General features: G+C 39.3%; 1 long non-coding RNA gene across 1 annotated transcript; it reads left to right on the top strand.

Annotated features, from left to right (window-relative positions):
- Nucleotides 1-1,761: 1,761 nt before the first annotated feature.
- On the top strand, nucleotides 1,762-7,764 carry LOC119700866. Its single transcript, XR_005256905.1, has 4 exons — nucleotides 1,762-1,797; nucleotides 6,458-6,613; nucleotides 7,036-7,206; nucleotides 7,570-7,764. It is a non-coding gene; the product is annotated as an uncharacterized LOC119700866 (long non-coding RNA).
- The last annotated feature ends 1,571 nt before the right edge of the window (nucleotides 7,765-9,335 follow it).

The following is a 9,335-nucleotide window of genomic DNA, read 5'->3' on the forward strand; positions in this document are numbered from 1 at the left end:
CTTCTAAATAAATGGACTTCGCTTTTCAGCATCTAGCCAAACACAGGATCAGGTAGTATATTTTTTTGTTAATCAGCCTGTGTCTCTACAGCTATCTGTGATGGTAGGTTTGTAATTTTTAAATTTCTTCATAGGGACTGCTGAAATGTCTGTTCTCCAACATTCTATTTTATTTCCTTCAACTGGTTTTATCTGACTTAAGCCCATGCAGAACCAAAGTTCTGTTCCAGGACAGCCCTCTAGGGTGTCTCCTGAGCATGAGAAACTGGTTTTGCGGCCATTTTAACGTCCATTTGCCTGCCAGGGATATGTGTTGCCAAAGTGTTTGAATTCTGTAATGATTTATCTTTTTAAGCACATTAGAATGACATAAAAATCATAACTCCTAATTCTAACAGAATTTTCTCCTTCTGAATAGTTTAGGGAAGCTTAGAAGTAATCAGATTAATTTGATGGGTACAGATAAGCTAACGGAAGCACAGATTTGTTTAGATTATTTTCCACAAAATAACAGGCCATCCTTTTGCTAAGAATTTGATTTTGTAGTATCAATAAGATGTATAAACTGTGAAGTGGTAGATAAGAATGACCCATTCAGATCACAGCAACAAGAAAATGTACAGTATGAAGCTGAGATGAATTAATATCTTGCAAAAACAGTAGGTTCATACTGGTCGGCATATAAAACAGCCAGGCAATAAATGCAAACCTTTTTTAGAGTTTGTCGGCTACATTGTCACTTTTTGCCTTCTTTCCTGCCTCTAGTATGCATGTAACTGCAGTTCATTGCTTCTGATACTGTTACTTTTGCTTATTTTAAGAAACTGGTAGAACTGCTCAGCATTAATAAATGCACAATTTTTTTCTTCTTTTTTTCTCAGGAATTACTCTTTTGTGGAAACTGAAACACTTTGTTGAAACAATGATTTAAAAACTTTCTGAGGAAGGTGCCTGAGCATCAGGAATACTGAAAAAGTGCTAAAAATATGTTCATCCAAGAACAGCTGACAGCTAGGCACTGAAGATGAGTTGCTTTTAGTTTGGTACTTATGCTGTGCAGAGGCCTCTACACAACCTCTACATAAAGGGTTATGTAGCTGCACCTACTCCAAGTGCCAGCCCAATCTGTTATGTAAAATTATTCTAAGAAAAGTCAGAGAAAGTCAGAAAACTAATGCGAACAGAGAGCTCTGCAGGCACAACCCCAGGGCAGCTTTCGACTGTAGTATCTGCCTAGTCAGATGTTTGCTCCCAGCCAGCTTCAGCCTGGAGCTTTCAGACTTGTTATTGTGCAGCTATGCCTGCAATAAAATGCCCTGCTCCTGACATGGGCATCTGGGCACAGCACAGGCAGGGATGTGCGCTGATGGGGCTGCTGGGGTACACGTGGGGCCACAGCTCCTGCTTCCTCTGAGCAGACAGCAGGCATACCTTTGTCTTTACAGTAAACAAGAAGAGTGTGTGACTGGAAATCAATAGGTTGAACTTAGCAGATGAGAAATGAGGTCTAATTGGTGATTAAACAACACAGTGTTTGAAACAATTAGATGTCGATCCATTTACTTCTCTCTTTTCTGGGGGTAAAGCTAGGTTGAAGAGCTTGAATTTCATGGCCCTTGCTATGTCCTGAGATCCCTCATGGCTTTTGGGGCTTTCAATATCTTGGACTTGGGAGAGAGACAGAGACTGATCAGACAGTTTGAGTAAGAAGGGATCCTGGAGGATGTCTGGTTGTCTGAAATTAATGTCTCACTCTTACAGGCTCCCTGACCTCTGCTGTGACTGCTACCTAGCCAGGTGAGACTGCTCTTCTGTAATATTGTTCTGGGAATCTTTGAACAAAGGTACAGATAGATGTTTCATAGGTGATGGTAAAAGTAGTATAAATTTACAAGGTTGGTGCCTCTTTGTCAGCTTTATAATCTGCTCCTTTTCTTTGTCCATGATAAATTATGTGTTAGAGAATATCTTCCAGTAGTATTGAATAAGTATGTCTTGTGCCAATATATGAAGCTAAATGTTCTATTTCAAATATAGTTATTAGTATAGCTCTGGAAGTGTTGGTCTTGGCAGAGATTACCAATGGGTCTTGAGTAAATTTCCCCAGTAGGTGTTCCAGTCTGCACTGAGATGCTGTGATTATGCTGACAGCAAAAATTATGTAGTTAGCTTAAAGCTAGTTTTGATGTGTCTGTGTGAACAGGAGTGATGCAGGACATGGCTGTGCATAGGTGCAGGTATGTATATATATATACACCATGTAGTGTAAGATTCATGAACAGGTATTATATGTTCTACCTTTTTGATGTTGTTGGTACTTCTTATTTTGTCTTCTTCTCTTTTGTTTTTGAAATTAACCTAGTTGATCCCATAGAATCGGACTATAAGGGACTTCTGTTAGTTCTGTTATCATCCTGTACAATGTGCTTGGTGATAGAAAAGATTACATGGTAGAACAAAAAATCTCCCATCTAGAAACACCTCCTTTCAGGTTTCAGTTTCTTTTTTGCTTGTTTTTCTCTTTTCTGTAAAATGTTAAAAAATGTAACAGTTATTTTCTGCTAAGAAGCTGAAGTGTGCCAGGTTTTGATTTATTTTAGTGCTTGATATTGTAAAGGCATAGTAAAGTCATATTAGCCCCATAGACTTTTGTTTTTTTGTCTAACATAGTCCATTAAGTAAACCCATGGGGCATTAACTGGAGACTTAAATACAAGTCCCTTCTTTGTTTAATTCAGAGCAGGAGAGTGAACCTCTAGCTCTACTTTCCTTTGCAGGTGTCAGAGTCAACAGGATAGACTCTGGTGGTATTTTCTTTTTCTTTTTCTTTTTTTTTTTTGCCCCCTCCCCCCCTTTTCTGTTTCAAAACTTCAAACTAAAAAAAAATCAGACAAATAGAAATATCTAGCAAACTAGACAGCCATTTCTTTTCATCACTGGTTCTAGAGAGTATAACAATATTTTCTCAGTTTTTCTAATCCTTTCATTAGCAAATACAGTCTTGTATGTCATCAGAGTGGAGAAAGGATGCAAAAATATTGCAAAAATATTCCAGCACAGAAAACTTTCCTGGGGAGTTTTCTCATCTGTGCTGTTATATTATAAACTCATAACTTTTTTTTTGTTTTTTGGTTTTTTTTTTTTTTTTTTTTTTTGGTGAAGTTTGAAATCCTCAGTGGAAAATTACTGTAAATCAGAGTAATTCTTCTTGGGAGTTCTACTGTCAGCAAAGATAGCTTTGAGTCCATAGCTAATTATAATGTCTCTGCTTAGGCTTTTTAACTAGAAGAATCTACTCCATCAGCAGTTCCCAGTGATTCCGGCGCAGTGCGGCATACACGTGTTCCTACAGCACTCCAGGGCTTGTAGGTCATGATCCTTTTCTGTTATGGATGTGAATGCATTCTTGTAATGTAGCTAAAACAGATGAGGGTTCCCATTGAGTGAACACAAGTCTACATGTAACACAGTGAAAGGTCCCTGCACTTTGGTTGTGTGTTTGAGAAGGTGACCAAACTGATCCCAAAATCACAGAGTCTGGTAGAAGAGTCTGAGGTAGAAAGGGATATCTGGAGATCGTCCACCCCTCTATCTCCAAAAAGGGGTCAGCTGGAGCAGGTTGCTCAGGGCTGCATTAAATCTGATCTTGAATATCTCCAAGGGCCAAGACTCCACAACCTCTCTGGGAAACCTGTTACAATGTTTAATCTCCCTCACACTGAAAACATGGGGTTTCTTCTTTCTTCTTTCTTTTTTTTTTTTTGTACCTAACACTATCATTCTCCACTTGGACCATATCTCTGTATTCTTCCTGGGGTCAAGTGTCCCTTCTGCCACCTCTTATTTTTTTTATAGTTGAGATTTTCAGGAGCTCTCTGCTTTGTTTGACTTTCTGCACATTGGGGCAAACCATTCTTGAGTTTGGAGAGAAATGATCCTTGAAAAACGGTTGAAGTCTGCATGAGCACAAGGGCCTGTGCATGTGAAGCTTATTACAGCTGTCTAAAGAAGGCCACAAAATCCAGCATTTCCTCATGATATTACTGATTTTGGTTTGCCCAACGTTTCTGACTTACAAGCTGTCAGCTGGCTCATCACCCATCTGCTGTTTTCACATCAAGGGCAATTCTCCCTCCTCACCATCCTGACCATCCAAATGGAGGATGCATCTGGATCCACCATTCCTAATAAGGTTTCCTAAAAAGCCTGTGTTCACCCATTGCAGCACTTGAGTGAGCTACCCCACATCTCTAACCAAAGGAGGCTGTAGCCCTGTAACAGACATCTAATTACTCCTGCCTGTTCCCCATGCTGCAGACTGGTGTACAGGCAGTTCAGAGAAGCACCAGTTTACTGATTTCAGAGAAAATATATGCAATCTGCTGTCCTTTTGGCACTTCATTTGTTTGCATAGATTTGAAGCATCCTCTTCAGATTAGATTGAGATGTTTCCTGTCCACATAACATAGCATACCTGCCAACTGCACCTATCGTTTCCTTTTTGCATTGGCAGTTGCCAGCTTCCTGGCCCCTTTGTTCCTGGTTTGAGGGTTTCCTTACCAGGCTGGCCAGCCTGTTGGTAAAGATACTTTTGCTCCACTTGTTGAGTGGATCCTGCTTCTTCCAAGCAGTCCTCAGTAACCAGAGGATAGCAGGACTATTTGCTTCGGTCACTGTGCCCTATGCCATGTCATTACTGCTGGCTAGGCACATATAAAATTTTTTAATCCCTTTTCCACAAGCTAATGTACTCCAGGCCTCTCTGTAGCTCCTGCTGAAAGGGTGCTTGACCCTTCCTAATACTCTGATTAGGACTAGAACAACCTTTGACTAAGAGCAACTATGGGATCTTGTTAGAAGCTGCTAGAGCTTGCTAGAGACTTCAGTCTCCTGTAGCTGTCCTTACCCAGTAGTGGCAGCAACCTTGGTGCCCCTCAAAGTACCCAGCAGTCCTCAGCAATCCCAGGGGTTCGGGAAGACCTAGAAGCAGGGTCCAGGAACTGCTGTGCAAGCTGCTGTGACTCAATTCAGCACTGAAGGGGCTGGCTAGAAGCAGGTTCTAATTGCCTGTTTGAGGCATTTGTTTCTTTTCCTGCCTGTGCCTAAGATGCCCTGACTGCAAAACAGCAAGTGGGGACATAAATGAATTGTACTTGTGCACTACTTCTGAACCAAGGCTGTAGGTTGACTGCTTCTTTTGTATTTATTATACACAAAAGGATAGGGCAAGGAATGAAAGACTTCCTTTGAATTTTGTCCTCAGTTGACTAGGTTTTTTTTAAAATAATTTTCTGCATGTTTCAAGTTGCTCAGAAACAGCCTATTCTGGATTGAAGAAAACCAGAAATATACCTAATATTGTAGATGGCAGGCGACTCTGCCTGCTGCTGACACTTTGTACTGTTTTGTTATCATAAGTACAATAGAGGAGCACTCTTGTTGTTAAAAGTTTTCTTTCCATCTGCTCATTCTGACTTTAAGCATAAGCCTGCTTAACACAAAGGAAAGGCATCCTATCTAACAAGGAGAGGTTCAGGAGGGTTCACTGTAAACAAACTGATGGGAGAATGTAAACAGGAGCAGTGTATTCTGCTACAGATGGCTTCCCCTCCCTCTTGCCTTACAATTTCCATGTTCATAATGAAATATTTTCATTCCTTAGAATCCTATAATGAAACATGAGTTAGCAAGAAATGGAATTTTCGAAAATAAGGTTGAATTCTTCATCTGCTGCCTGTGATAATAGATGACTGAAGAATTAAAACCTTGACTTTACAGCTGACCTTGATTTTGGGCAGAAGTTGGCTAGATCTGACATTTTCTATGATTTTATGAATTATAAGAGATTCTATAGCAATTTTTTCAATATAGTAGTTTGGGATTTAACTGCACCAGCATAGATCACAGTGCCACATCTTGCCTAATTTCTAACCTTTCTGTAGTATTTCTTCCATAAGTTTTTCCATAAGTTTCTTCCATAAGTATTTGTTCCATAAGTTTCATAAGTTTCTTCATACTGGATGAATGATGAAATTTTTGATGTGTCCTATTTCCATCTAGAAGTTAATATTCAATTACTTTGAAGATGGTGGGTAGGCTGTAGCACTTGTCCTGTCAGGAGCGATTGGGGGAACTCGGCTTCTTCAACTTGGAGAAGAGATGGCACAGTAGCTATGGGGACACTTAATATCAGCTTCCAGTGCCAGAGAGGTCATGAAAGAGATAGAGTCGGGTTCCAGGAATCAGTACTCAGAGTTGGCTGTGCTTTGAGCAGGAGGTTGGACTAGAAATGTCCTGAGATCCCTTCCAAGCTGAATTACCCTGCAATCCTCACATAACAGCTTCTATATTTGTTCAGAAGATGATTATAATTCCTCTTATGAAATATCAAATGGTAGCAATATGAGTGAGTTTGATTAGGCTTGAATCATTTGGCATGATGTTTTTTCTCCTCCAGGTTATGAGAGGAGACCCTATAATCTATGTAGTGGTGTCAGCAGAAGTTTGTGAAGAGAATCCAATGGAAGGAAAGTTTGGAGTTGAAGAATTCAAGGGAGTCAATGATTGTTACCCCTTTTGGCCCCAAACAGAATAGACATCTCATCTTTTGATGGTATGGTTTCTCAGTTTAGTTTCTAACTGGATATTCTGTGTCAGGCTGTGATGAGGGAAAGAGAGTGCCACTCTCACTTTCAAGTTGGTGTTGCTCATGGAAGGAGTAGGTAGTAGCATAAATTTATATCTCTGATATTCCTGCTTCTATGATTTTGAACATAATTCAGACTCATAGGATTTCTTTGTGACTGTGATGGGTAGTCCTGTGCTTTTTTTGCCTTCCCCTCCTCAACCCCCCTAAAGATGAAATTCTATAGAATCAGAATAAAGGTGCAAAAATGTGTAGGATCCATGCATGATATGCATGATTTGAATTCTCCCTCAGCTTTCCTTACTCCCACTGCTCAACACCTATTCCTCTTGTTATACCTCAAAGAATCACTGAAGTTTCGTGCTGTTGTTGTTGATATTGACTTACAGATATGCACATTCAATACTTGGTCTACCGAGAAGCTGGTGGAATCACTTTCAATTGATGTAATTCAGCAGCTGATCTTCAGCTTGCCTTCTTCATTTTTAATCCATTTCTGGACTAAGTGATTCAGAGAAACCGGAGATGCTGTTTTTTGGGGGAGAAGGATTAACATAAAGGTACAAGTTCCACTTCTTCTCCTTTGCTATGATGCATACATTTGTTTTGTTTAAAAGGTACCTAGTATTTACCAGTGTGCAGGGTCCAAGAGAAGATGTTGCTTTTGTGGCTAGGGGAGATACTTTGTGCTCCAGGCTGTATTTCCCTGCTTCATACAAGCCCAGATGGTGAGCTGAATGGCAGATCTGTAGTTCTGTCTGTTCCTGTCAATGAAAGGTAATCTCTGTCTTGCTGCTTTAATAGCTGGATGAAGCCTGGGGTAGTGAATTTGGAGTGTGGAGTCATCTGCATATGTTTGGAGACACAACTGAGGCTTTATTGTTATTGTTGTCCTTTCTCATCTTTGTTAATTATTCCTGTAGTGAAGAAGAGAAAAGAAATAAAGTTTTCTCTCTTCTGAGATTCTTCGAAGATGGAACATCTTGGATATTAGTAACTACATCTCCTTTTAATTTAGAAGAATATTTATAAAATTTTAATGAGTGGGTTTTGCAAACAGCAAGCAGAGAAAGTGGATTTATACCTGCAGAAATCCATTTTACATTGGACAGTATTTCTTTCAGGTGAGTTCCAGGACATCTGTATGTAGTATCTTTGAGAGGCCCTTCTCAGTTGCCCTGAACTTCTCAGAGACAAACTGGTTATCTTCTTTCAGAGTTTGCTGACTTTGACTTCCACTAACTAAAATCTGATATGCAACAAAAGAATATTTTAAATTACATTTATACTTAAACTTAAAAGTGTTGCAATCTAAAGTGTTATATTTATTTGTCTACTCTTTCTAGCTCTAGAAACTGATAAAGATTGAAATTGAAGAAAGGTTTGAAACGGATGAGATGCTTAAACACATCAACATCGTCTTTCTGTCACTCCAGAAAGTTGTCATTTATTGTACTCACTCTGAAGGGCTTTGCAGAGATTCTCTATGACTCTTTTATTTAAGCTTGGATTCATTTTTGAAATAGTACCAAGAAGTTGACTGAAAGGAGGCAAAACAAGGATTTAATGAATAACATATTGAAGTAGATTTCAGAAACTTTATGCTATCTTACTTCCTTTCACCCCTCAAATATGTGTGTAAATATATGTATGCCTCCCCCCATCTTTCCACAGGCTTGTCCAAAATCCCTGCATTCCCACCTCCAACTTCTTGTCTTTGATTGAAACAATTCCAGTTTCTTTCATCTCTCCCACATCCTCAGGAACTTTTCAACACTGGCTCTGATAGAGCCAGCTTTTCCCCTTTTCTTTGATTCCTATTACTTCAAAGTAACAGTAAACTTTTGATGTGAAGGAGAAAATTTCAGGAGGAAGAGAGGGATAGGAGAGAAGATGCAGACATTTAATGACATTTTCCTGGGAAGTTTCCCAGCATAATATTCCTGAAAGCTATTCCCTGAAGGTACAACTACAAAGTAAAATGTAGGTGTGATTGCAGCACACTAAGAATAAAATGAATATACTTGTATCTCTGTATCTACATATACAACAACACAGGGACTAATGACTAAAATTCAAACTGGGGGCTGAAGTACACGGCTGCCAGTCTGTGACTGCATCTCCATTGCTGCATTGCTGTGCACTCTGAAGCTGGAACAAAGACACCCATGGACATTTCTTTCTCTGATTTCAAGTATAAACTGGAGACCTTGGCTTAATTTCTAGCTGCCAAATTAATGATAAAGGATTTGACAGTCCAGTGCTTCAACACTCTGCCAGTTCTGTCCTATAAGTAGAAATTTGCCCTTATGGAGACTGTAATCCTAGGGGATAGATAGGAATGAATCTTGGTCTGACAGACTTCACCTTTTTTTTTTTTTTTTTTGGAAATGCTCAGTATCTCATTTGTCCCTTGGCTCTTTAAAACCAATTGCTGTACACACACAAGTGAATTTTGCACATTGCACAAAAGCACATTCCTAATCATGATATATATTTGGAAATACTCTTATCTTAAAAACTACAGTTCAATCAGAGACAATTTTGGAACATGGTGGCATGCTTTGCTTCTCTTGTTTGGGAACCATTAACTACAAGAGTGGATTGTAAGTAATTCTGGACTCCTCCTTTGATAGTAAAAGTTTGCAGCCATTGTGGAACCTCTTCTTTAACATTTTGAGAAATTTTG

The sequence above is a fragment of the Motacilla alba genome, chromosome 4 (genome assembly GCF_015832195.1).
Source record: "Motacilla alba alba isolate MOTALB_02 chromosome 4, Motacilla_alba_V1.0_pri, whole genome shotgun sequence".
In the NCBI taxonomy this organism is placed as follows: Eukaryota; Metazoa; Chordata; class Aves; order Passeriformes; family Motacillidae; genus Motacilla; species Motacilla alba.